The 23,927-nt window shown below is 44.0% G+C and overlaps 1 protein-coding gene across 6 annotated transcripts in view; it reads right to left on the bottom strand.

The window, feature by feature from the left end:
- Positions 1 to 23,927, bottom strand: part of LPP (LIM domain containing preferred translocation partner in lipoma) — a 322,361-nt gene that overhangs the window by 224,110 nt on the left and 74,324 nt on the right. For 5 of the 6 annotated variants that reach the window (XM_053985940.1, XM_053985939.1, XM_053985937.1 and 2 more), the window contains one exon: positions 3,354 to 3,420. The exons of the other annotated variant lie outside the window; for it this stretch is intronic. The gene's annotated coding sequence lies outside the window, so the exon portion shown is untranslated. The remainder of the gene's footprint in view (positions 1 to 3,353; positions 3,421 to 23,927) is intronic. 6 annotated transcript variants of the gene reach the window in all.

Below are 23,927 nucleotides of genomic sequence, written 5' to 3'. Positions count from 1 at the left end.
TTGCAAGAAGCTCAGGTGTTATGAGGACTGCAGTCCACTGCTTTGGAAAGAAAAATTATCATTGCTTGCAGCCAGCTGCAAGTGGATCTCTGGGCTCTGTCTCCTGACAGAATGGATACACTGCCATAAACATGAGCCCAGAGCCTACCCCAGGACATGATGAGGCTGTCACACACCCCAAAGATGTATCACAGCTCTGTTTCAGCAGGGGCTTGATCCAGCCCAGCCTGCCTTTCCCCAGGAACAGCCACACACCCGTCACACGCTGGAAACCTTGTGGATGTGTCTGCATGCCAGCAAGTGTGGCAGTAGTAGTGGTCTAGCCAGACATCCAAAACATATTGGCACTGCTATAATTTGTCCATTCACCAATATGTTTTCCTAAAAACGCCCATATGCTTTTCCTGCAGTTCCCATATGCTTTTGCAAAAAGAAACAAAAACATTTTGTTAGTCGCGAGCGATTGATCGCCACATATTTCACAGAAGTCAAGTAGAAAAACAAAAACAACAACAAAAAAAAGCAGTCAGCTGCTTCCCCCTCCTCCTCCTCTCTGTTCATGGAGGGAACTGTGAAGAGCAGGAAAAAATTCAGCCCACAGCAAAATACACACACCGCTCATTTTTTTTTTGCACTGCAAGATATTCTAGGAATTACAGGAGGAATCTTCATTAAAAACAAGCTATCAGGGATCTGGCAGCCAGTGGCATTCCAGACAGTAATTCAGCATCGGGTGCTGGGCTCAGTGCTCGGCACTCGCTCGGGTCCTCGCCGCAGGCAGCGCAGCCCACAGGAATCCACGCTCCTGGAGATGCACTTTAAACAAGCCAGGGGTGGGAGGACAGGGTGGTAAAGAGGTTACAGCCCTTCCAACACCCAAGACAGCTCATGTGAGGCTTAGTCTATCTCTCTCTGTAAGTATAAAGCCCCTCTCACACGCAGGGTTTCTCAGGGAGGTGTTGCCTTGCACACAAATCCCAAAGCAGCGGGCGGGCGAGGGGAGCGGGCAGGCTCGGTTCAGCTGGGAGCAGGCATGTGGGTGTACAAGTATGTGTGTGTCAAGGCTGGAGCATGTGGGAACCATAGCTGTGTAGTTAAAGACTCATTAAGCAACAGCAGACACAGGGCCAACGTTCAAAGAGGAGCAACGCAAAACATTTCTCTGGAGGAAGATTAGCGTGTGTTCTTCTTTACACAAATAAAATTAAAGAGAGACTCATAATATAGACAAATCAATTAACTTCTGAAAAGCCAAGGGCACTGTATGCAAGAGCAGACAAGAGGGGAAAAGCTTTCTTGCAGGGCCACCAAAGCAGTGCATAGGCTTTCTTCCCCAGAAATGAAATTCAACTATTGCTGCATGAAGTTCTGATGTTAGTCTCAGCTGCATCACACTCATTGTTACAGGGACACAGCTGCTTCCTTCCCAACACAGCCACACACATACCTATATATCACTATAACCTTATGCACCAAGGGCTGGGGGTCATCTTTGCAGAGACCGTGGAAAATACCCGAGGGCAGAGGTCAAAAGACTACAGGAGTGCTCAAATCAACAGTTCCAGCCTAAAAAGAAAAGAGTTTGAAGCTGACTTTCTATATAGGATACCCTGAACAGCACACACCCTTCTATCACATTAAAACTTTCTGTGATGCAGTCCCATGTTATACAGTTCTCCCACAAATTTAACCAGGAATGCTGTTTGCAAAGCTAGTGTTTTCTTGCAATGATCTAATCTCACACTAAACCTAATGCAAGACCAGATGCAACAGGTCAAAAGCCCAATTTTTCACAGAAATGAAGCTGAAAATCCAGTCAAGGGAAGAGAAATCAATCTCTTGCACAGGACACAGTAAAAAAGCAATTTGTCAGACACAGCTTGCTTCACAAAATACATTTTATGATATGTTTTTGTCTTGAGAGGAGTTGTAAGCACTTGAAAATCTGACTTCACCACTCACAAATGCATTGATGTTGTTGCTCAAGTGCTGACTAGAAAGCAAAACTAATACTGTCTCATTTAGTTAACATAAGGACATCTTTAGTTAATTTAACAATGGGCTTCTTCCTAGATTTCATATTTATAGCAACCCACTGGGATGCTTTATTAAACCTAGTCAGGAAAGCTACCACAGAAAGAGTGAGACTAGCAGAAGAGCTACCATTAATCTTCCATAGCCCAGCAACTGGGAAGATCAGGCCTTGAACCAGATTCTGTGCTCTTACTATTAATCTCCTGTCCTCTGCTTATTAATCCCTGGTCTGTCTTTGTCTGTCAACATTTATTAATGGCCCAAACAGTTTGCAGTAAACAGGATACTGAAATCTCATCTCCACCTAGACATAATTTACCCACAAAAAAACCCAAAAAACCACAAAAATTAGACTCAAGAAGAGGGTAAAGGCAGAAAGTAGGGATGTACATTGTGCATCAAAAGAGAAGAATGAGAGCACAATTAAATTCAGTGACACAACAGAGTGAAGATTCACTGTTCTTGATTTTGGCCCGACTCATGGTCCTAAAGTCAGGTAACATCACAGCAAACAAAGAAGCTCCACTGGTGAAAACCACCAGGGTAGCTGGTCACTCATTCTCCTCTTCTCAGCAGGGCTGCACAAGCTGCTTCCTTCCCCCCACTGCCATGGCTTTGCAGCACCTCCAGGACCTTTCTGTCTCCTGGGGTGGCACAACAGAGAGAGGCTTGAGGACAGACCCACTGCCCTGACACTGGTCCTGCTGTGCAAGCAAACCATTATATCATGGGATGGGCACAAAGGGCAGTTTATGTCCTACACATAATCCAGCAAAGGACTCCTATAATACTTTGAGGTGGTTCACACAGTGAGCCTTAAGTCACAGCTAAATAACTCCAGTGAATTTGACAGAATTGGCAGTTCTGATGAATTAATTAATTTGCTCCTCACATTAATTTCTATTTGTCCACTGAAACACGGTTAGATTCAGCTAACAATACAGCCAGCTCTCCATCACCAGCTGGGAACATCACAGCCTGCAGAGAGCCACGTCATGGATGGGGAATGAGTTCAGGTCCACAAGCAGGAAAGCTTTGTTCAAAAAAGAGGTCAAAGCACCACTACCCACAGGACCAACCAACTGTTCCCATGCAACACTCCCAATTTCCAGGAGGGCCTGCATGTTTGCTAATTCCAAACTTGGACCCAGAAACAGTAAAACCACCTCAAGCTTCCTGGGGCAGGCTGGCATCCCACCACCCCAGGCTTTGGAGAAATGCCCATCAGCTGCTGAAGGACTGAACATGGTATTGAGGTCTTCCCACTGTCCCTAAACTCAGCAGCTGGCAAAAGCCTTGGGAGTTGATCCATTTCTCACCTGGAAGCAAGGCAACCCTGTCAGGCACCCACAGTCAGACGTACAGACAGGCTCTTCCAAGGGACCTCTGTGGGTGCAAACAGAAAGGTCAGAATCAATGTTTTGCTCACTGTAAAAGCAGAAAGTAAATCAAGCTGGCTGTAATGCCTCGCCAAGAAAACAGCCCCAAAAGGGCATGTAAGGCCAGCTGCCCTCCTGTACAGAGCAGACCATAGCCTTTTTTTCTTCCCTCTGACACAAGTCATGTGTCAGTCTGTCCCTGTTTTGACCCATATAGGGGTTTTTCACTCGTTGGCAGCACAGATTACATCTGAGCAAGTGTGGAGGTGGCTGAGGTTTATTTGGAAGAGAAGCTACTTGTTTTAAATCACTGCAGAGCTGGTGAAAGGCACTGACGTAAAGGCTGCAGGTAACAAAGTCTCTTTCAAAGCCTGACCAGACGCCCTTCTGCCTCTCAAGCTTAAAGGGCCTCTTCTTCCCAAGCCTCAGCCACCGCTCAAGGCCAAGCATGAGTCACTCCCACAGCACTGGCTTTGCCATGCGAGCATCAAGGAGCACCACAGCAGACATGGGATGCATTAAACACACAGCCATTGTGAAAAAAAAGTCAGGGTGGGACAGCCCAAACCCTACCTCCACCTTTGGCCCTGGTTTCCTTTCTAGGTGCCTCCAAAGACAATTCTCCAATTAAAGAGAAAACACAGTTTTTTTCAAGTTACCACAAGATTTTTTTTCAACCAGCAGTCTTTAATACTTCCAGTTTATTGATATCTGAGCTTACTCTGATGTTTTCTATTTCCTGTAATCTCAGTCCTGGAGAAGAAATGAGCAAGTTTAAAAAGTACTAGTGATGATTAGCGAAAGGTCCACCTCAGCATACCCCTGGTCTCCCTGCCCACCATGCTCCTGGCGTGACCAGGTGACCCCCAGCTCCTCCTAACTGCATCCTCACGCCTCTTTTCCTGAGATCAGCCAAGGATCAAAAGTCATTAAAGAGAAGGAGAGACACTTCTAGCCAGTTGCATATATTATTTTTTTTAATGAAGCCAGGTTTAATGAGTTAATAAAACTCATTAGCCCCACCATCAGCTGTCTTGCTCAGGAGAACCAGGTCTGGCAGGGCAGCAGCTTTGCCCTCCTGGTGTGTGGTGAAGGAAGGGTAGCAGAATTTCAGCAGTTGCTTCAGATCCACACCGAAGTGCAAAAAGCAGAGAAAAATTTGCTGAGAACCTGCCCACACAGACACTGGATATTCTTTTCATATTTGCCGTGACAAAAAATTCACGTTAACATTTTTGCAAGCACTGTAAGCCTGTATCAAGTATCAGCAAAGAGGCAGACAGGTGTCCTGACCACAGAGGAGACAGCATATGCAAACAGTTTGGAATTTATTACTATTATTTTTTAAAGGGAGAAGCAAATCCCAGAGATTTTTCTGTGCATGATACATTTTCTGCTCCCTGTTTGATGTTGCTTTCAGACTTCAGACTTCAAATAGCTAACACTAACCTATGTCTCAAGTCTGCTTTAAACTGATGCCCCTTATGTGACCAGAAATGAATGCATGGTGAATCACTTATGCCACACACAGTGGAGTGATGAGCAGTGGTCCATGTCTCCTGACTGCTGCATGGCCACAGACAAGCTGGAGGGAAGGAGATCCCAGCTCTCTGTACATCAGAGCCAGATAACTCAGCATAGAGCCTTTGCATTTTTGGAGCTGAGGGCACAAGCTCCAGGTCAACAGCCCAACCACAAGTCAGAGAGAACCACCCAAGCACTGGCATTTTCTACAAAATGTGGAGAGAGAGATGCATAATCTGCATAGGCTGCACTTCCACTCTCTCTTGCCTGCCTTTAGGAGATGCTTAAGAGAAGCTGCATTTTAATTAGTAGCCCCAGCCAAGGGAATCTGATCTTGACAGTAAGTGAAAGGGAGCAACCCAAAGTTACAGACTTCAGGCTGTGTGGGTCCCAGCTCTTCGCTTCTCTGCGGACATTACTGCTTCCAGAAATTAAATCAAAACCCCACTTAACTTCACAGAGGTTGCAATTTGCATCTAAAGCACTGCCTAAGCCTCAGCTGTAATAAACAAATACAGCTCCACTGAAATCCAAGGAGTTATTCTGAGTTTGTCTGGTTACAGATCTGCAGACCCATAAACATTACAGCTCACCTAACCTCCAGCTAAGTATCTTCTAACAGAAGACCATTATCCTTGTCAGATGGATTGGGATAACTTGTTTAAAGCACTCTTGAATAGTCATTAGGATTGTTAGGTTTTGGTGGTTATATTTTAGGAATAAACCCCAGCAGCTATTAAACACTGGAACAAAGCATGTTAACAGTCCACAAACAGAGCTGGAATGGAAATATAACTATGGTTTGGGATTTTCATTGGGAAGTTGGTGAAATGGAGAGAAGAAAGAAAATACAAAAACTAAACTAAGCTGTGCATATACACTGAGAAATCAACCACATTATTTGATAGGTAATGAATGAAAAAGAAACAGGGAAGAAGGAAGCAAAATCAGGCAAAATCAAGCAAAATTCTGTCCTCCTTCTGAGCCTTATTAATATTTTGGGTATAGTGCATAGACAAAATGTTGTGCAGCCAAGGAAATACAGATACATTTCGCTGGCTGTCACTGTCCCTAATAGCTGACCTCAGGGTGGACTCCACTCCCTGGAGCCTTCCTCATCTCCTGGTAATAAACCATCCCAGTGGCAAACCTGTGCTGGCTGTGCTCCCCAGGAACAGAGCAGTTCTCCTGACCAGTTTTACAGATCTCTGCCCAGGGATGAACACCACTATACCCATGCCATGGACACATCATTGTCTTCTTTAAACCATCTCACCAAATGAACTGATTCCCTCCAGCAAAAGGCCACTCCATCTGCTGTAACTCATCTCCTGTTCAGACTGCTGCTTTGACACAGCTTTGCTGATAAAGGAGAATTCTGTTTTGTTTGGGATTTTTCAATTCTCCTGACTAAATTATATTGCTAAGAATCAACTAACAGCCAAGCCAAAGACAGGGAGAAATGGAGGAGTCTTGCTTCATGTTTTACAGAAAATACACAAACATCCCAGGCCCTGCCATGGGATGTGCCAATTATGAAAGGCCATCAACAACTCACCACAAAGAAGTCCATTTTAGCAGCTCCCTCAGCCTGTGAGCCTTCTGAAGGGACAGCCCTGACCAGGACAACTCTGGGTCAGCCAGGTGGAGGGGCAGCAGGGAACATTTGAGATATTTCCTCATCTGACTTTCATTTTATTCATTTATCACTCAAGCCAGGGAAGTACTCTGATCCACACATGTCCAAACATGGATCTGAAGCTAGCGTGTCAGGCCAGGCAGTGGCACCACCAGGTCCTGTGCTAAGAATGCAACAAGGGCATTGTGGTGCCAGCCCCTATCTCACAGCCTTTGGGCTATAGGGATGCAGCAGATGGGGGCCACACATCCCAGCTGCTCTTCTGGGCTGGCACGTCACCACACTTGCAGGTATGGCTGTCACACCCACACAGGTGCCTGCACCAACCACAGCTCTCTCCTGGCTCAAAAGGGAAAGGGCAAGGAGTAACACAGACACTCCACACACACCCACCATCAGTGTGTGCACAGGGGTGCTGGAAGACAGGCTTATTTAGAGCTCAACAAAGTGCACTCCATCGTAATTCCCTCCTTCTCTTCTAGTCCTGGATGCAGCCTTAAAAATCCATAGCTCCAGACAGCTAGCCCACACACTGCTATTCCAGCTCAGCGGGGAGAGGATGAACTCAATTTTGCCAGTCAAACTGGAAGGAATAAAAAAATTTAGTAGTAGTATTTTGTTAAAATCAAAGAAACATGCCCCCACCAAATCAAAGACAAAACAGAAGAAATTATATTGAGAAACAGTCCTTGCTATTGCTTCCATGGCCAAGAGTTGCAACCAAAGCTTGGGTAGCTCAGGGGCGGGAGAAGAGCCATCACAGTGTGCCGGTGTCGTGCAACATGGCACTGTCCTCCTGTACCAAAGTGCCACTCAACCCTGACAGCAGCTCATCTTGGAGAAGGTCCTTGGACATGCTGCTCATGGCTCCCCAGCCCTGTTTGCTGAGCTGGATCTGCAGAGACCAACATCTGGGACAACAACCACCCACGCTCCTCTTGCACTACAGATCAACAGCCACAGGAACACCCAGCACATCCAGTACCCAAGTAGGAAGTGGCTGCCAGCCCCTCACCCAAGCCCATGCCACACACAGTGGGCAGGTTTGCTCCCTGCTTGACAAGGACCTTCTTTCCACCAGCCAGTGTTGGAGCTTCCCAGAGAGACCAAAGAGAAAGTCAGGCATAGCTCAAATAAGCACCTGGATCTACAAACAACAGATTAAATTCTCAAGCTACAAAACTATGTTTTAGCAAAAGTGCAATTGAACTCCATGTACTTGTTACATTTCTAAATATACTCTGGTTGTCAAGACAACAAAGAGACTGATGGATCTCTAAAGTGTACTGTATCCATTTAATTGTCAGCATTTCAAACTGACTCAAGGAGGGAAAAAAACTGCTGCGTGATAAGTCTAATTGTCATGGTTACCACTGGCTAACCCCATAATAAAAATATATATATTCTGGCTAAATGTGCCAAGCCATGTGAGGAGCAGATGGGAGACATTCTCATTACTGCAACAGCCTCCACTGGAAAACTAAACTTGAGGAAAGATGCGAGAGACTTTACAGAGATCTCAGACACAACAGACACTGTGGGCTGCATCTTGCCAGTCGTTTGGCAGCAGTTCCTAGGGCTTTTCCGCTGTGCTTATCCACCCCAAGCGTGTTGGGACAACCCATAGGGCTGGGGCTGCCTCACTTGTGAACATTCAGGTTTGAGGATCTCATCCCTCACTGAAGAAAGCCTGATATGTGTTAAAAGCCTCTGACAACATCTGATGTGCAACCACCTGGGCTTTGCACTGCCACCCCCACCCCATTGTACTCCCCTCTCCTGATAGCCCACAGGAATGGCTGTGCCAGGAGGCTGCTTCAGCCTGGATCTTCTGCTCCCACACTGTTAACAGCTAAACCAAGGACTATGTCCAGGCTTGGGGATGAGAAAACAAGTGGAAAGAAACAGGCCACAACTGCAAATACAGCTGACTGAGGCTGAGTTTGGAAGTGTCAACCACCTCCAGCCAGCTTATGTAACCCATCTGATAAGTGTGATCCAGCAATGTGAAGAGCTCCACTATTCACATGAGGTCCCTTCTGAAAGGGATGCTTTCCAAAACGAACCCTTAAACACTGACTTTGACATGGATCACCTCCAAAATAACATCTGAGTTATCTACCTAGATATACAACGATTTGGCTTTCCTTCACTGATCAGAACTCCTTCCATACATTCAGTATTCACTTTTCTTTCATTAAACCAACGTTAAAGCTGCAGGAGAAAGGCATCAGTGTCAATCAGGTATGAGAACCAATGGAAAGCAATTTACATTCACCTGGTGAGCACTGACTTAAGATTTGGACTCAATGAGCCTTGTGGGTCCCTTCCAAATCAAAATATTCTGTGATTCTGTGATTTCAATGAAAGGGGAAGTTTCCAATTAGTCTGAAGCTTACCCAACATTTTTGACAGAAGCCATCTCAAAGTTGAATCATCCTTAAAATCTCCCCCAAACTGTTGCACTCCTTCATACAGATAAAGACTCTGCTTCTCTGCTGTCAGACACTTTCAGGGAAACCATAAGGTGTTGCCTAAAACCATCTCCCAGAGAGCCACAAAGTAAAATCTGGTTGGAAAACACTGCTTAAGAGAAACACCACTTTCCAGGCGCCTCCAGCAACACATCTGAGTTCGTGATATTTTCCCTGGAGCTTGCCCCTGCTCATTACCAAGATGAACAATTTCTGAATTCCAAATATGAGATTCTCAGTGATGTAAAATGAACTTTTGTGCCTACCAATGCAGTCACTGTGTGGTTCACCTCTTGTGCTGTTTCACAGAGTGGTCTGTGCCTGGAGATGGGCAGTTAATGTCAAAACAGAAGTAGCACAAAGAGTCACCTCTGGGGCTTGTGTGAGAATTATTTCAAATAGTACTTAAATTAGGAGATTAAAACGAGTCTTGGGCACAAAGAGACCTATGGTCTAATGTAAGTCAAAGGGACCTAGAGGCAACAGGTTTTTTAAAAGTATTTGGGCGCACCCAAGCCAATGAAGCATCAGCATTTTGTCCCCAGATAATTTCAAAACTAAGCATTACCCATAAGGAGCTTCCAAGAAATTATAGTCCTGAAAGCTGCATCCAGATCTTAACTGAGATGAAATCCCAAACAACCAAAAGCTTAAAATCATGCTTCTATTTCAACACCATGCAGGTGCAGGAACCTAAGTTTGGTTTTCCTGTTACTGAAAGTGCTCGCCTAAGGCACCACGCTTTTACAGTTATGGCTTTGGGATAACTGTTACATTCTGTACCAATAAAATATGCGCTCTCTGGAGCAAACTCCCCAGGATGACTCCTTTGTTTTGGCACAAATGGATTCATTTGGTTGAGATAAAAGGATGTTCCCTTGCATCATTTTAATTTGATTTTTTTTTTTGGTAAGATAGAGAAACAGTTAATTTTGCTAAATGAGTTCTCTGTTGCCATGACTTCACTGCAGACAAACACAAAGCCATCAAGCTCCTTGTCCTTGGGCACTGTTTTTTTTTAAACAGGTATTTGATCATCTTGATTCCCTTGCTTCTTTTCTCAACATCTGGATTCTCAGCAATATCCTGCAGTCAGACAGATACATAATGGCTATAGCTACTCAGTAAATTAGAGATATTCCTGCACATACTCTTACCCTCACAATCCACTTCTGCCAGCTGTGCCAATGTACCCTCTGTGACTCCACAAGTAGGGCAGCACTACCTGAAACAGCAGGCAGCAAATCTCTCCAAATGAAACCCTAAATTTATGGGATCAGACCCTGAAAATCGTAATTCCCATGCTCCCACCAAGGGCCAGCCAGCAGGTGCCTACTCACCATCAAGCCAGGCTGTTGCCCAGGATTTTGCCCCAGTCCAAAACCAGAAGCCTAAAGTCCTTCCCACTGCCTCAGTTTCTCAGTGGATGAAAAAGGCTGCACATGCATCATCTGCCTCCATGGGGTGTTACGACGTTGGCTGAATTAATATTCATGGAGTACAGTGGGGATTAAGAGTATTATAGACTTTACTGAGGGAGAGAGCTTTTTCTTTTTTAATGTTTGCATTGAATAGACAGACTAAGTAGAAACAGCATTTGTAGCCTACAGCCATTATCCTCGTAAATGGCTTATTACAGCATGCAGCCTACCAGCTCACCTCCAACCAGTCTCGCTTAAACGCACGTAGGTGGAAGCACTGCTCATTCCAAAGAACTTTCTTTTTCACTGTCTCTGTCTGATGGAGACTCTGGATAGCTGGGCTCACAAGACAGGGCTTGGGATATAAATATTTCAGTACAAACTTGTTGTTCAGTACCTATTTACGGCAATCACAGAACAATTAATTACCTCCCATCTAAGACTAATTCCCGTCTCTCCCAAAAAGGGGGGTGAGTTTTGTCCCAAGACTTTCAATTTCCTGATGAGTCACAGCAGACACACTACAATAAGCTCAATACTTCAATCAGACTGTTTCTTATCCAGATATATTCAATACCTTACTAAGATGTGGAGTGTGCTATTTTAAGGGCTGATTTCAGGCATTGTATGCATAATGCTTTCTCATCTGAACACACGCCTTCTCCTGGATGAGACAGATGCACGTCCTACACCACCATCCCTTTTGCCCCCCCCAAATCCTCTAGGCAAATAAACACTGCAAAAGCAGAAAGTAAAGAATTGTACATTTAGTGCACTGATTTCTATAACACTCAACCCTCTCTCCCATTTCACTAGTTCATTCCCTGCCCTTTGGCAAGAAAATAACTTATGTGACAGCAGCATCTGACAAGAAGAAAACATTCACAGACTGCACAGGTTGCAACAAGTCCACAGCATCTTTCTTCATTCTAGGGCCAAGAATCATACATTTCTTGTTCTGCCCCAAGGAGCAACTCTGCATCCCTGTACAAATCCTCAGTTGTCCCCAGTTCCCACACCACCCACTCACAAGCTCCAAGGCTCCATCAGGCAGGCAGGAGACTGCCCAACCTCTAGCAGCACAGATTATGGAGATCAGCAGGTGCCCTGTGGTCCTCATTATTTACTCAATTTAACAGAGTTAGATATAATTTATTGTGTCAGTTGGGCAATTGTTCCCAGCTGGGTCATTTGAGCCTACAACAGGTTGCACTCCACCTCAGCCTGACCACAGCCAGCTGAGGAAACTGCCTCAAAGCAGACTGTGAAGAGCAGAGCCATGGTCACATCTCCCTGGACCACGTGCAACCCTAGGTTCTCACAAGCAATGCAGTTAAAAGCTCCCAGACACCAATAGCTGCCTAAAAAATGTGTGGCTATGATGACAAATAGGTTAAAGAACATAATGTTTGCATGACAGACTGGGTACAGGTGACAGACAGCTGTGCTGCTGGTTGTAGAGTTGCTGCTGTGCCATCAAGGACATCAGCTGCTCTAAGAACAGCCACAGCACAGACACCACCTCAAGACTACCCCTGCGCTAATCACTAACAGCAGTTTTCCCCCTGGCACAACTGGACTGTGCAAGCAGTTTCTGCACAAACAGCAGCAGTGCCACTTTCTGCCAAGCCCATGCTAATTGCAAGTGATTCCAGCTCAAATGCTCCTAAGTCAGAAAGTATTTAGGTGACATGTAACCAAGGTCTCACAGTTGTCTCACCAGCTCTCCTGTGGTGAATGAACCTACCATCAGCTATGAAGATCTGTCACAGCTTCTTCTCGTTTTTCCTCCCTGGAAAAACTTTCTCATAAAAACTTCTTTCTTCTCATAAAAAACTTTCTTATTGTCGACCCTCGCAATGCCCTCAGCCTGTTGGTGTAATTGTCACAGCAGCACAGAGGACACGGTCACCAGTATTCTATTCAAGGCAGCAGATCCTCCAAGGCTCAGCAGATCCTCTGATGCTACTTTAAAAAAGTATCAATATCTCCTCATTTATCTCAAAACCTGATAGCACCTTGGGAATGTTCAAATAGTTTCACAAACTCTGTGAAAATTAAAAGGGTGAATGGGGAAGGATCATTTCACCGGCCCAAGCACAGCTTGGAAGGACCAAGAAAAGAAATAGACTGAACTGTGTTTTAAGTTTAAAACACAGTAAATATCCTCTTGAGTAGGCTCAGCTAGGTCACATTAACTAAGGTGATAATATTCACACACATTTTATTGATTTCCATTAAATACACTATTATCTCAGTCTGAGTGCTTATTGGATGGGCACCAGGCTCCACAAGATCTACAATGACATTCACTTTGAGCTGCAGGTGACAGAGCAACACAACCCTGAATACACACCCTCAGCGTCTCTTCTCTCCATTTTTTGAGTGCCTGTGGTAAAACTTCTCGAGGAAGTTTGCACTGGGCTATCCAGTTCTAACCAGAACAGAGGCATCTGCTACTCTGTGCAGTCTTCCTCTCCTGTAGATGGCAACCAGCTCCCTTGGAGAAAGCATCAGGCAGGAGCAGAGACCATGAGCTGATGGCTTTGGCCATGCTGCAGAAGGTACCTGCGGAGTCACTGCCCTAAAACTAGTGCCAGTAACTTTCTTAAAACCAATGTTATGAATAAAGAGAAAATATAGGACCATCCAAAAAAAAAGAAATCCTCAACTTAAAAGGGATCATAAATTATCTTTTTGGGCTTTTTTGGGAGAACAATGCTAGTAGCATGTGGGTCTGCAGCATTAAGAGACAACTGAGGAGATTCAAGCTCATCTGATATTCTTAAAACATACATGACCAGGATTCTCCCATGTGAGGCAAGTCCACGAGTCTTCCTGAAAAGCCATTTGGAAAGTTTCTAAATGCAGTAGGAGAAAAATAATCCTGCTTGGTCCACGCCTGTTTCTCCCTCTCCTCGCATTAGCGCATGGGGAGAAGGTTGGCTTAGAGCAATACAACATTTCAATTTGAATAGGAATCACTCCTCTGGTGAGAAAACAAAACAGAAGCTCATTTCATATGAACCTTATCTGAAGACATAATGAAAATCAACACATATAACAGGAGCAATTGAAATAAAACATGGTGAAAATACTGCCTCAGACAAACAAACAACAACACTTTCCATTCTAGAAGATCCCAAAGTGTTTTACAAACTCATAGAGCCAGGAATAATTTCATCTGCCACTGAAACATGGCTATCTCTGGATGGGTACTCAGCACCATCCTTTAGTTCATGACAGAAGGAAGAATGTCATCAAGCAGGAGCTGTGAGAGAGTTCAGGACAGCATGATCTTCAGTGGGAACTGCACCATTCTTCTGGAAAATGGAAGTTAGGTTTAATTTTGATTTTTACAATTCAAAGTGTCACCATGTGGGGCAAGCACCTGAACATGCACAAGATGTTGTACTTAAAATTGAAGTGACTGGATGTATAAAGATAGAAATCCAACTCAGGGATGCTGGTATTCTCCAACTTCTGACTCAAAAATAAGAAAACAGCAGCTAGGTAGATGATTAAAATTTCTGAATCTGCCTACGGATTATGAATTAATTTCTTATCATCCCACAGAACTGAAGGGTCAGGATTTCCTCCCCCTGGTTCAGCCACTCTCTCCAGATGGAGTTACAGGTAAAATGCTTCTCCTTTCCCCAGCTCCTCTCCAGCAGGCACAGAAATACTCAACACTCTTAGGAGCAGACTGGAAGCAAGCACAGCATTACCATTCACCACTGCTAATGAACGTCAGTCTTGCACTTCAGCTGTACTGAAACACTGACAGAAACTCCATTTTCACCCTCTCTCCTTTGTCCCCTGGCTCTTCCCATCCACCTGCTGGGACTGTGGCTCACCTCAGTGACAGTCATGGGCTGCTGTCACAGAGCTGGCCAACAGAGAACTGCTCCAAACTGAGGCCTTCCTCGTGCTACTGAAACATCAACAAACAACAACAGAAGTCCTTCAAGGGCAGGGGATATGAGCAAGTGATCTGCACATTTCCAAAGCTAAGTATTTACTTCTCCTCCTGTCAGCATCTGGAAGCCTACAGACTATTTATCTGAATCTTAGAAACAGTTATTTAGTCCTGCAAACACATCAACAATTCACCTTGACTCAAAAGAATGGTTTGCTGAGCTCTGAGGAAACAATGAAAAAATAATCTTTTTCTTACTTTTTTGCCAAATGTCTGTTAAAGCTTTTCTGAAAGGGGTTTACTTAATCTTTTCCCACATTACATTATATATACAGCTGCTATTCCAGAAGAAAACAAAACAAAACAAAACTTGGTGCACAAATGCAAACAAATCTGGTTTTGGCCTGTTCTGCCTAAACCAAAAGCCAGCTTCCTCTTCTACTGGCTCAGGAACAGAGACCCAAAGCCGGATAGTTCCTAAGATTTCTGAGAGGCTGACTTTTGGATAGGCTTGTTTGAGTTTGTCTTCAGTACCTTGGGACTGAATGACAACTCAAGGGAAAATGCCCTTAAAATGAACGTCGATATGAACAGCGATTTGAAAAACTACTACCAAGCCATTTTTCTCTGTAGCAGTGACATCTCTCCAACCATACAAACATATTCTTGCCAGCTGGGAGACTTGTCCTCATCTCGATTTAAGCAGACCCAATTAATTTTGGTTTTGTTGGGGAGGGAAAAATAATCTACAATTCAATAAACAAGAAAAGAAAATTACAATGAGCCATGCCATTTACGTGCCATACAGGTAAAGTGAATTGCCAGGAGATTCAGGTAAAAAAAAATCATCACTGATTCATCAAACGAGTCATTGAGATGTCTTAAGAACAAGCTATTAAGAGAAGTCACTCTTCCTCTCAACCTTTTATTATTAGCTACTGCTGAAAGTGATCTTTTCTGCAAATCTCAAGACCATTTTGAAGTGCTGAAGATTTTAGGAAGTGTAAAGTAGTTCTCAAAATGAACTAAACTGCTTCACAACTCTTCTCTTAAAGGTTGTATTGTGCTTCTTTTCAGCATTGGGTGCTGCAGATGAACTACCCACTACAAAAAAAAAGGCCACTGTGCAGTTCTAGTTGAGGGTCCAGGTTGGATGGGGCTTTGAACAATCTGGTCTAGAGGAAAGTGACCCTGCCCAGGGAAGGGCTGGAAGATGATCTTTAAGGTTCCTTCAAACCCCAACCATTCTATGAGAATCCCAAATTTGGTGATACAGGTGCTTTAAGTTGTAGAAACTGAGCAAGAGAGAAGTTACTGAAACAAGGGAAAGAGAAGGTGTCCAGTGCCACTGGAGAAAGCCACTTCCAAAACCCCAGGAGAACCAAGGATCCCCTTGTGTCAGCTCTGCCACAGCCTCGAGAAGGGCTCTGTCAGGGAGCTGGCACTGCCTGCAGCCAGCAGACTCCAGAATCTGCTCAGCCTGGCAGAAGAGTAGGAGGTGAGACTGCTGGCAGGAGCAGGCGGAGCAGCAGAGCTGGTGGAGATCATAAATGGAAGAGTGTTGTAAAACATAGAGGTGAGCACAGACTGACGCTCACCTTCACAGCTCCCCCCAGAAAAGCACGGCTCTCTGTCAGACTCTCACAGCTTTGAAACACGTCCAGATTTCACTGGATCAATCCAGGAACCTCATTCCTATGCATGTTTGTTCTCACACGCAAACACGACGAGGTTTTAACCACACACATTTTGCACAAGTCCCGCAGGCCCCAACTTTCAGGTTACTCAGGAAACTTGGTCTTTAATGGGATTGTAAACCAAAGGAAAGATATTATCGATAAAGGCAACAACCACAAAGAACTGCAGAGCAGTTTGGGTGAGAAGGGTGCTTTAAAGCACTCCAACACTGAGGTACTCCAAAAAGAGGTCCTTTTCTTGAAACAGGACTTACTTAAAAGGATTGCACCAACAGATCTTCCAAAGCTGATTTAATCACGTGAAAATATGGGCTGGGCTCCCCACATTTAGTATCACTCCCAAGTGGAAAGTTCTCATCAAAGAGAATATAACATATTCAGTTCCAGTAGAACAATTAGGTGACATTAGGTAGGCAGGTGTGACTCTCAGAAATAAATTACCTTGCTATTTACCACTATGTGCTATGCCTTTAAAAGTTTCCAAAAGTAATGGTCTGTTTCTGTGCATACTGGAATATTCAAGAGCATTTCATATTGTTTCTCATATCAAGAAAAGAGCAATTAGATCAATAATGAAACAGGAGAGCTCCCTTTTACTTTCTGCGGTTTGCAAAGAGGTTCATGTTTCTGTGTGAGCACAGCTCTGTTTTAGTGATGTGAAAGTGTGTGGTTTGTGCGATACCCAGTTTCTTCTAATATTCGAGTTTCTGTTGTTACCTACCTACAATTTACAGTAAAGGATCTTTTATTCTCACACCTCTCAATCTCAAAATTAGATCAATTTTCCCAACAAGATTTTGCTACCCATGCAAACCTTTAACAAATACTGGAAAACTCGCTGACAACACACTCCTCATTAATACAGCATGAAACCACCCAAGACATCACTATTGCTATCAGCTCTACCTATGCATGTGTCTGTCTATACAGACACATGAGGCAGCAAACACAAACCTTACTTTGGGAAAAAGGACTATTTTTATGTTTGGGAAAGCAACTAGAATTCCATTGAAATTCATGCTGACAGGCCCAAGGCACCACATGTAAAGATTATTAAGCAACACTTGAACCACTGTGCATACATCACTATTGTGCTATTTGTTGTGATTAGATTGTTACTATTTTCAAAAGATTTCAAAATATTTAAAATTTGCCCCCACTTCTGCAAAGCACAAATCTAATTCTAGCAAAAATTTCTGAAGAACCCTCCAAATGGGAAGGACACTGCAATTATTGGGGATGGGTAATCTACTGTCTCTAGCATCAAACCAAACTAAGCCATTTATAGCATTTTGGCCCTCTCCACAACAGACAAGAGCACTGATATTTTAGCCAGAAATGTTAATTTCCAGATAGTTGTTTCTGGCCATGTGCTCTACTCCACAGTCTTTGACTGTGCTCTCCCTGTGGCTCTCAAAGAAATGCATCTTTGTCAAATATACTGAAGGTCCTAAAGAGAAAATTCTTCTGCTGCTACGCCAAAACATCAATTCAACAACAAAAATCTAAAACCAACTAGAATACTAAATATTTTTTAAGAAGCAAAGTAAACCAGCAGCAGCAAGGATTTAAACCCTGTGTTGAGTCATCTGGTCAGCTCTGTAGTCTGAACCTACTAAATCACACACTAAGGAGTCTCCACTTCTCAGTGATGCTCCATTCTGCAACTCTCTGGGCCAGCCTCGTAGTTTGCATACAAATATTGTTAATGGTGATAAAATCATCATGCCCTATCTGGCATTAATTTACTAATCATGGCATTACACTGCACTACCCAGTCACCCAGCTGCCTTGACTTAGATTAATTCAAGCAAGACAGGACACAAATATTCAAACTCCTTGATGCATCTTGCACCCACCCAGGGAGAACTTGGTTTTCAGCCAGACTGCATAAATCCCAGTGGGATTAATCAATTTTCAAGAGACTCCTTTATGGGATAAGTAAGGAGGTCAAGTGCTGAGATCTATAAAAAAAAGGACATGACGAGTGTATATAATCCCCCACAAGATACATCCCTCCAACCATTTACAGTCAGCAACAGGGATGACTAAATGCACACAGCAAAAACCATTTTAACCAAGGGCATGGAAATGAAACTGGCAAATGTACTATTTATCATGTTATCTTAACATGAAATAAATGTATCTGATTAGTACTCCAAACATGCCAAAAAAGACAGGTTTGGAAGAGATGAGCAGAGAGGACCATGAGACTACTGCTTACCTGGTCCTAGCTGAAGCAGAACTGCTGAAACCTTTAAGTCTCCCTGCAGACAGCCCTGATGATCTTGGGAAATACCAGCAGCTAAATCTGGACTAGCACAAGACTCTTTAGGACATCCTTCTTAACTATTTGGGCAATGCTCAATAAAACTAAGGTATAATACACTCTGCCGTAAAAGTGCCCCACGCTAGGTGTTGCCACTGTGGGCAGCTGCAGGTCAGAAAGTGCTGTTCAAACAAAATGTTTAAAGTAAGGGTAAGCCAAAAACATTCTTCTAAATCACAGTCACAATTGATCATGGTGACTATGGAGCTCAAGCACGCCAAATTTCAAAGGCACTTTGTTCCCCCACTGCTCTATCTTCATGCAGGAGACCCGACTGCATCCCTCCAGCCTCAGGTATTTCTCAAATTTGGATGACATTGTGGGATCTGTCTTTGGAATACAGGTAAACCTGGACACAGCAAACAGACCATGGGAACAGCTTTGTTTATTTTAATATGAACTCTTGACACACCTCAGGAGAGCCATCAGCTGCCCTACCCTTCACCAAAACACCAGAAAGGAGCTCAAGCTGCTGCTGCAGCTAAACTCAACACTGGGAATGGATCCAAACATCTCTCTGGCAACTAGCGTGATAATAAAACTTCTTCTGAAGTCACACGGCTCTCAGGCAGCTCGAGATGGGCTATCAGGAAGTGGGACCCATCTCAAACCAACCACAAGCTCCTCGCCAACAGATTCCCATCAGCAGCACAGCACCAGTCATTGCCCTCATCTGGGCACTTGGCCATGAGAAAAGCCAAGAAGTTAGAAAAGCCTCTTCTGTTTTTCTCCTCCCTTGGACAAGTTCACGAATCACCACCACTGGAGATTAACAGCCTTCCCTCACCGACAACCTAAGTAGGATTTGGACCACTGACAGGATTTCTCCTCATCCTCCAGACCAGCTTGTGCACCGTCTCCCCATCAAACGCTAACAGAGTTTGTCACTGGCTCTGAGTGACTGTGGCACAAACAGTAATTCTTGTCTCTCTAAGCAAGAATTTGGGAAAGCAGCCTTTATTGGACAGGTATGTCTGGCTGAGATTTTTGATCAGATGCAATGCACGGCACAGTGTGTGACCTGGAGAGATATTACCATCAGCTAAAAGCAGCACAGATTTCTTTTTTCCCTGTCCCTCATTAGCCTCAGAAGCTGGCTTTGCCAGCAGCAGTCATGCAAGCTGAGACAACAAAGCACATTAATGATGGGCCTCATCATGTTCCATATTAATTACTGTAGCTAGTAGTAAACTGTTGGTTATAAATCATATTTTGATAACCTGCCCTTTCTTTGACAAGCGAGCTCCAATGTTTAATGTTGCACTTAATCCTCAGATAATACCCCAGGAGTCCTCACTGTGCCCAGCAACAAATCAAAGCAACCTTCAAAAGGCTGGCATGGGTCCCCCTTTCCTACACACCCCAACCTGAAATTATCCCATTGCATCAACTTTGTTATAGGTCAGCTCTAAAGGCTGAGGTGCCAAAACCCGCAGCACATTCAGTTCTTGAGTGCCCACGGGGCTGTCCCAGCACTTCTCTGGGCTGGCAAAAGTAATGCACATGTTACATACCCAGCCTTCCAGAAATGCTGCACTATCACACTGCTCTGCAGGGTAAAATAGCAGGGTAGTAATCCCCAGAATATCCCCACATTCAGAAGAGAGCAGGATTACTTCTGCCTAGGACTGAAACAGTCAACTAAAATCTATCCAAAGCCATCATATTTCTTATTTTTGTTTCTTTTTAATTCAGTGACATTTAGCTAGCAGAACAGCTGTTAGCAAAGGTCTAAGAGAGGTGGAATCCCATTTTCTATATAAAGAATTATGTTTTGGAGGAAACTGCAATTTGACAAAAATACCTATTTGGCAAAGTACATTTTAAAAACTGGAAAAATATGCTCTGCTTTTTCTAAGGTAGCAAAAGATTCACCATGGCTCATGAAAATGAGCCCAAGTCTTAGGAACAAAGATATTAAATTATTTTGCAATGTACATCCAGGAAAATAAGGACGAGGGATGTGGCCTCTAAGAAGCAGCACAGGGAGAGACCCTTCTTTGTCTCAGCCGGATGTGCCCATCACCTCCCACCACCATCAAAACACATGAAAAAACTCATCTTGGGCTTCCCACAGAAGCTGCTCCAGCTTTTACCGGTAACAACTGGCTGGCTTCAGAAAGAGCTGGGTCAAGCCTGACATAGTCAGCACCGTCCTTTATTTTACTCTGAAGGCCCAACACCACACCAAGCAAGAGCAAGATGTTGCACTTGCAATTTGCAGTGTTAAAATCCCAACAGCTCAGGAAGAGAATCAGCAGTGGTAACCAAGAATCCCATCCTCTCCTCCATGGACGGATGTGAAGCCCTGTGACCTCACTCCAAGCTGCAAATTAAAAGTGCTTACAGCAGTCAAGGGTTCATTCTTGTTCTTCCACCACTGGTGGCAGATGGTATGTGCTATTATTAAATCTTGATTTCCAGCTTATAATAGTAGTCGTATGCAACCTTCTGCACTAAGACAAAAATTCACTATTTTTATTTGGGGAAAAAAGCAGAAGTCTTACAGTTAAGTAACTTTTCTCTTTTAATGATTTCTTTCAAAAATTCATAGCATACTTCTCCTAATTGGAAACACACAGAAAATAGGATATGGCCTATTAGTTAAAGGTCAATGCACATTTAGCCACCTCTTTTGAAACTGACGGTATTGTCATGACAGCCATAAAAGCTGCTTTGAATTTTAGTTCCCTAGAAAGTAAATATAAGGAATCCCAAGGCTGTAACCACAAGTGCCACAGCTCTTAACACTGATGTCATACTCAGCTGAATGTGTGCTGCAAAAGTCAGGATGGTAAAGCTCCAAAATCAGCTCATCTAAGGGAAGGACACAGTAATTATCCCCCGGCCCAGTGCCCCAGGCATGTACCACAGTGCCTCCATTTGATGCAGCATTAACAGCAGAAGTGTTTTATCCCCAAGCATTTCGTGTGGGGCACTGTGGGGCTGCTGGCACCATTCAAAGGGGGGCTGCTACAACCAAGTATCTCACACTGCTGTATGTTGTACTTGAGTGTGCAACTGCTCCTTCCAATTCCAACTACCAAATAAACATTCTCTTATTTTTCTTTTTTTTAGGAACCCGTTCAATTCATTTGTATCAATTTGTTTCTCTATCAATTAGCCAGGGCATAGGGGGCTGATTTTCAGACCCTCTGCTAGTGTGTTAGATGTAAGGGGACAGTGTAATTAATAGATGTCAGGCACAGTGCCCCTTCATTCATTGATTTCCACCTACTTAGGAAACACTCAAGGAGAACACAATCACCCCTGGCTGTCAGGGGTCTTCATAAAATCCATAGGCTTGGATTCACAGCAACTGCTAATCATTTTGGATGCTGAGAAGGGGGAAGGCAGAGTCTGATCTTTGTAAAGCAGAGGAAATTTCTTATTATCTTCAGCATCTGAGTGTACTTCAAAGGGAGCTTACAAGAACAGAAAAGCTTTCAGAGCAAGAGCAACTCAGGAAAACCCTTTTGGTCCCAAGCTGCGTTAAGGGAGATGGGAACACTCCCACTGAGCTCAGAGCATCTGCGTGTCTGAGGCACCCAAACCAGGGATTGCTGCAGCCACCCCAGTTTGCTCCCCCACTGTCCCACCACATCACAGTCACCACCTTTCCATCACAGACAATATGGGTCTCATCCAGGTGCCCATATATAAAGTTGAACTTTGAGAAAAAACAGCATTTTATGACTATCCACCTTGGTTGTTTCCTTTTAAGGTTTAATTTTTCTGTCTCTTACATAAAATCCTCCCAAAAAAAAAAAAAAAATCTCAATGTATTTGATTATTTCCCCCACCCCTCAAGCTCTGCTCAGGAATGCACAGTTAACAAACCACGTCAGACCAGTATTTGTGCAAAGCTGGTTAAAATAGCCTCATTCTGCAAATGCTAAACCTCACTGCTCACTGTACATACCACACAAATCAAAAGCACAGAAAGAAGACAATCCACAAGCATATCAGGCAATCTTGCTGGATATTATGCTTACCTTTGCATACACAATAAAGCATTTTTCACTGTACACAGAGACTCAAACCCAAAAATACCTACCCAGAACTGCTCACTCTTACCCACTCCACAAGGCACAGGAGACCAATTCTACTTTAAAAGAAAAAAAAAATACCCTTTCTTCTATTTGCTGAGTCTCTCTGGAGACATAATGGCACTTTGGCAGGGCAGCATGTTAAATAAGAGATGATGGGGAGAGAAAGGTTCTCCAAGAAAGGAGATGTCAGTGCCATGTACCAGCACACTGCAAATGTTGTATTTCAAAGCAATATAAATAAAAAATTATTACATCTCTCTCTTTAGAAGTCAGAAAACACTCCTCGTGCAGTGTTTTCTTTAAAATACTGCCCTGTGTGGGCATCTAGACAATACAGTGACCTGGTCTATGACACAGAGATGCACAGGGAGAACAGACAGAAGGAAAAGCTGGTCTAAAACAATACCACATGCATGTGGTCCTGCACCAGCACCCACCAGAGCACACATCTGCTGGCAGCTCCACCCTGCAGCCTGCAAGGGCTGAGTGCCTTTTCCACTGGAAACCTTTCCGTGATGCTAATCTACTACAGAAGGAAAATCACTAGAGGAGGACACCCAATAGCTTCCAGCCAGAACACAACATGCCTTCAGCAAGACTTTTGATTTTCACAGGCACACACTGAAGTTGTTCTTCACAACAAAGAACAGCCTGTCTGTTGCATAACTAACCTTAGGCTGCATTAGATAAGTTGTGCCTTCTCACAGATCAACTGACCTTAAATAATGTCCCCAGTGTATTCAGAGCCAATAGGTTTTTCTTTTAGAGCTCAACTGACAGGTCTTCTCCTTCCAGCTATTTCTTCAGAAAGGCACACAAAGAAGGTTTCAAGAGAAATCACATGCTTACTGTTCCAAGAGCAGCTTTCCAGGCCAAAAATGAAGGCCAAGATCTTAGCTCCAGAGCTGCATCTCCCTTTGAAGGCTTCTTGAGCACTTCACTGCAACAGCACGAGTGAGAGCCTAGGCAGAACGGATGTGGGGTTGAAGCAGATGATAACTGGAAAACTCAGTCTGTCTCTGGAAAGCTTGCTCCTGGTTCTGCCACTGAGTCAAGACAGAAGGAAAACAGCCAGCCATGCCAATGAAACACTGCTTTGTATTCTGGGTAAGGCAAAACAAAGGTCTGGTGATGAGGAGCTCTCGTGTGTCATGCAAGGGCCAGCAGCAAAGGCAAATTCCACCATGGCATTTCCGTTCTGTCGCCCAGCCCATTGCTGTGAGTGGATACAGCAGGATCTTTCATTGCTTGTCCAAAAATGGCATTTAACATAGATGTGCAGCATCACCCCACTGCCACATTCCATTCCAGAGGAGGGCTATCAGTCCCTGCACAAAGTTGAAGTCACAGGGCACTGTGTCATGAGCAGGTGAGATCCTTTAATATCATTTCTCCAATCCCCATCCTGGGTGCAAGGTGATGCAGAACTTCTGCAGCTGCCCCAGAGGTAGAAACATGT

This window comes from Vidua macroura, chromosome 10, assembly GCF_024509145.1.
Source record: "Vidua macroura isolate BioBank_ID:100142 chromosome 10, ASM2450914v1, whole genome shotgun sequence".
NCBI classification, from domain to species: domain Eukaryota; kingdom Metazoa; phylum Chordata; class Aves; order Passeriformes; family Viduidae; genus Vidua; species Vidua macroura.
Note: the sequence above shows the minus strand (reverse complement) of the source record. Positions and strands in the feature narration are given on the sequence as shown.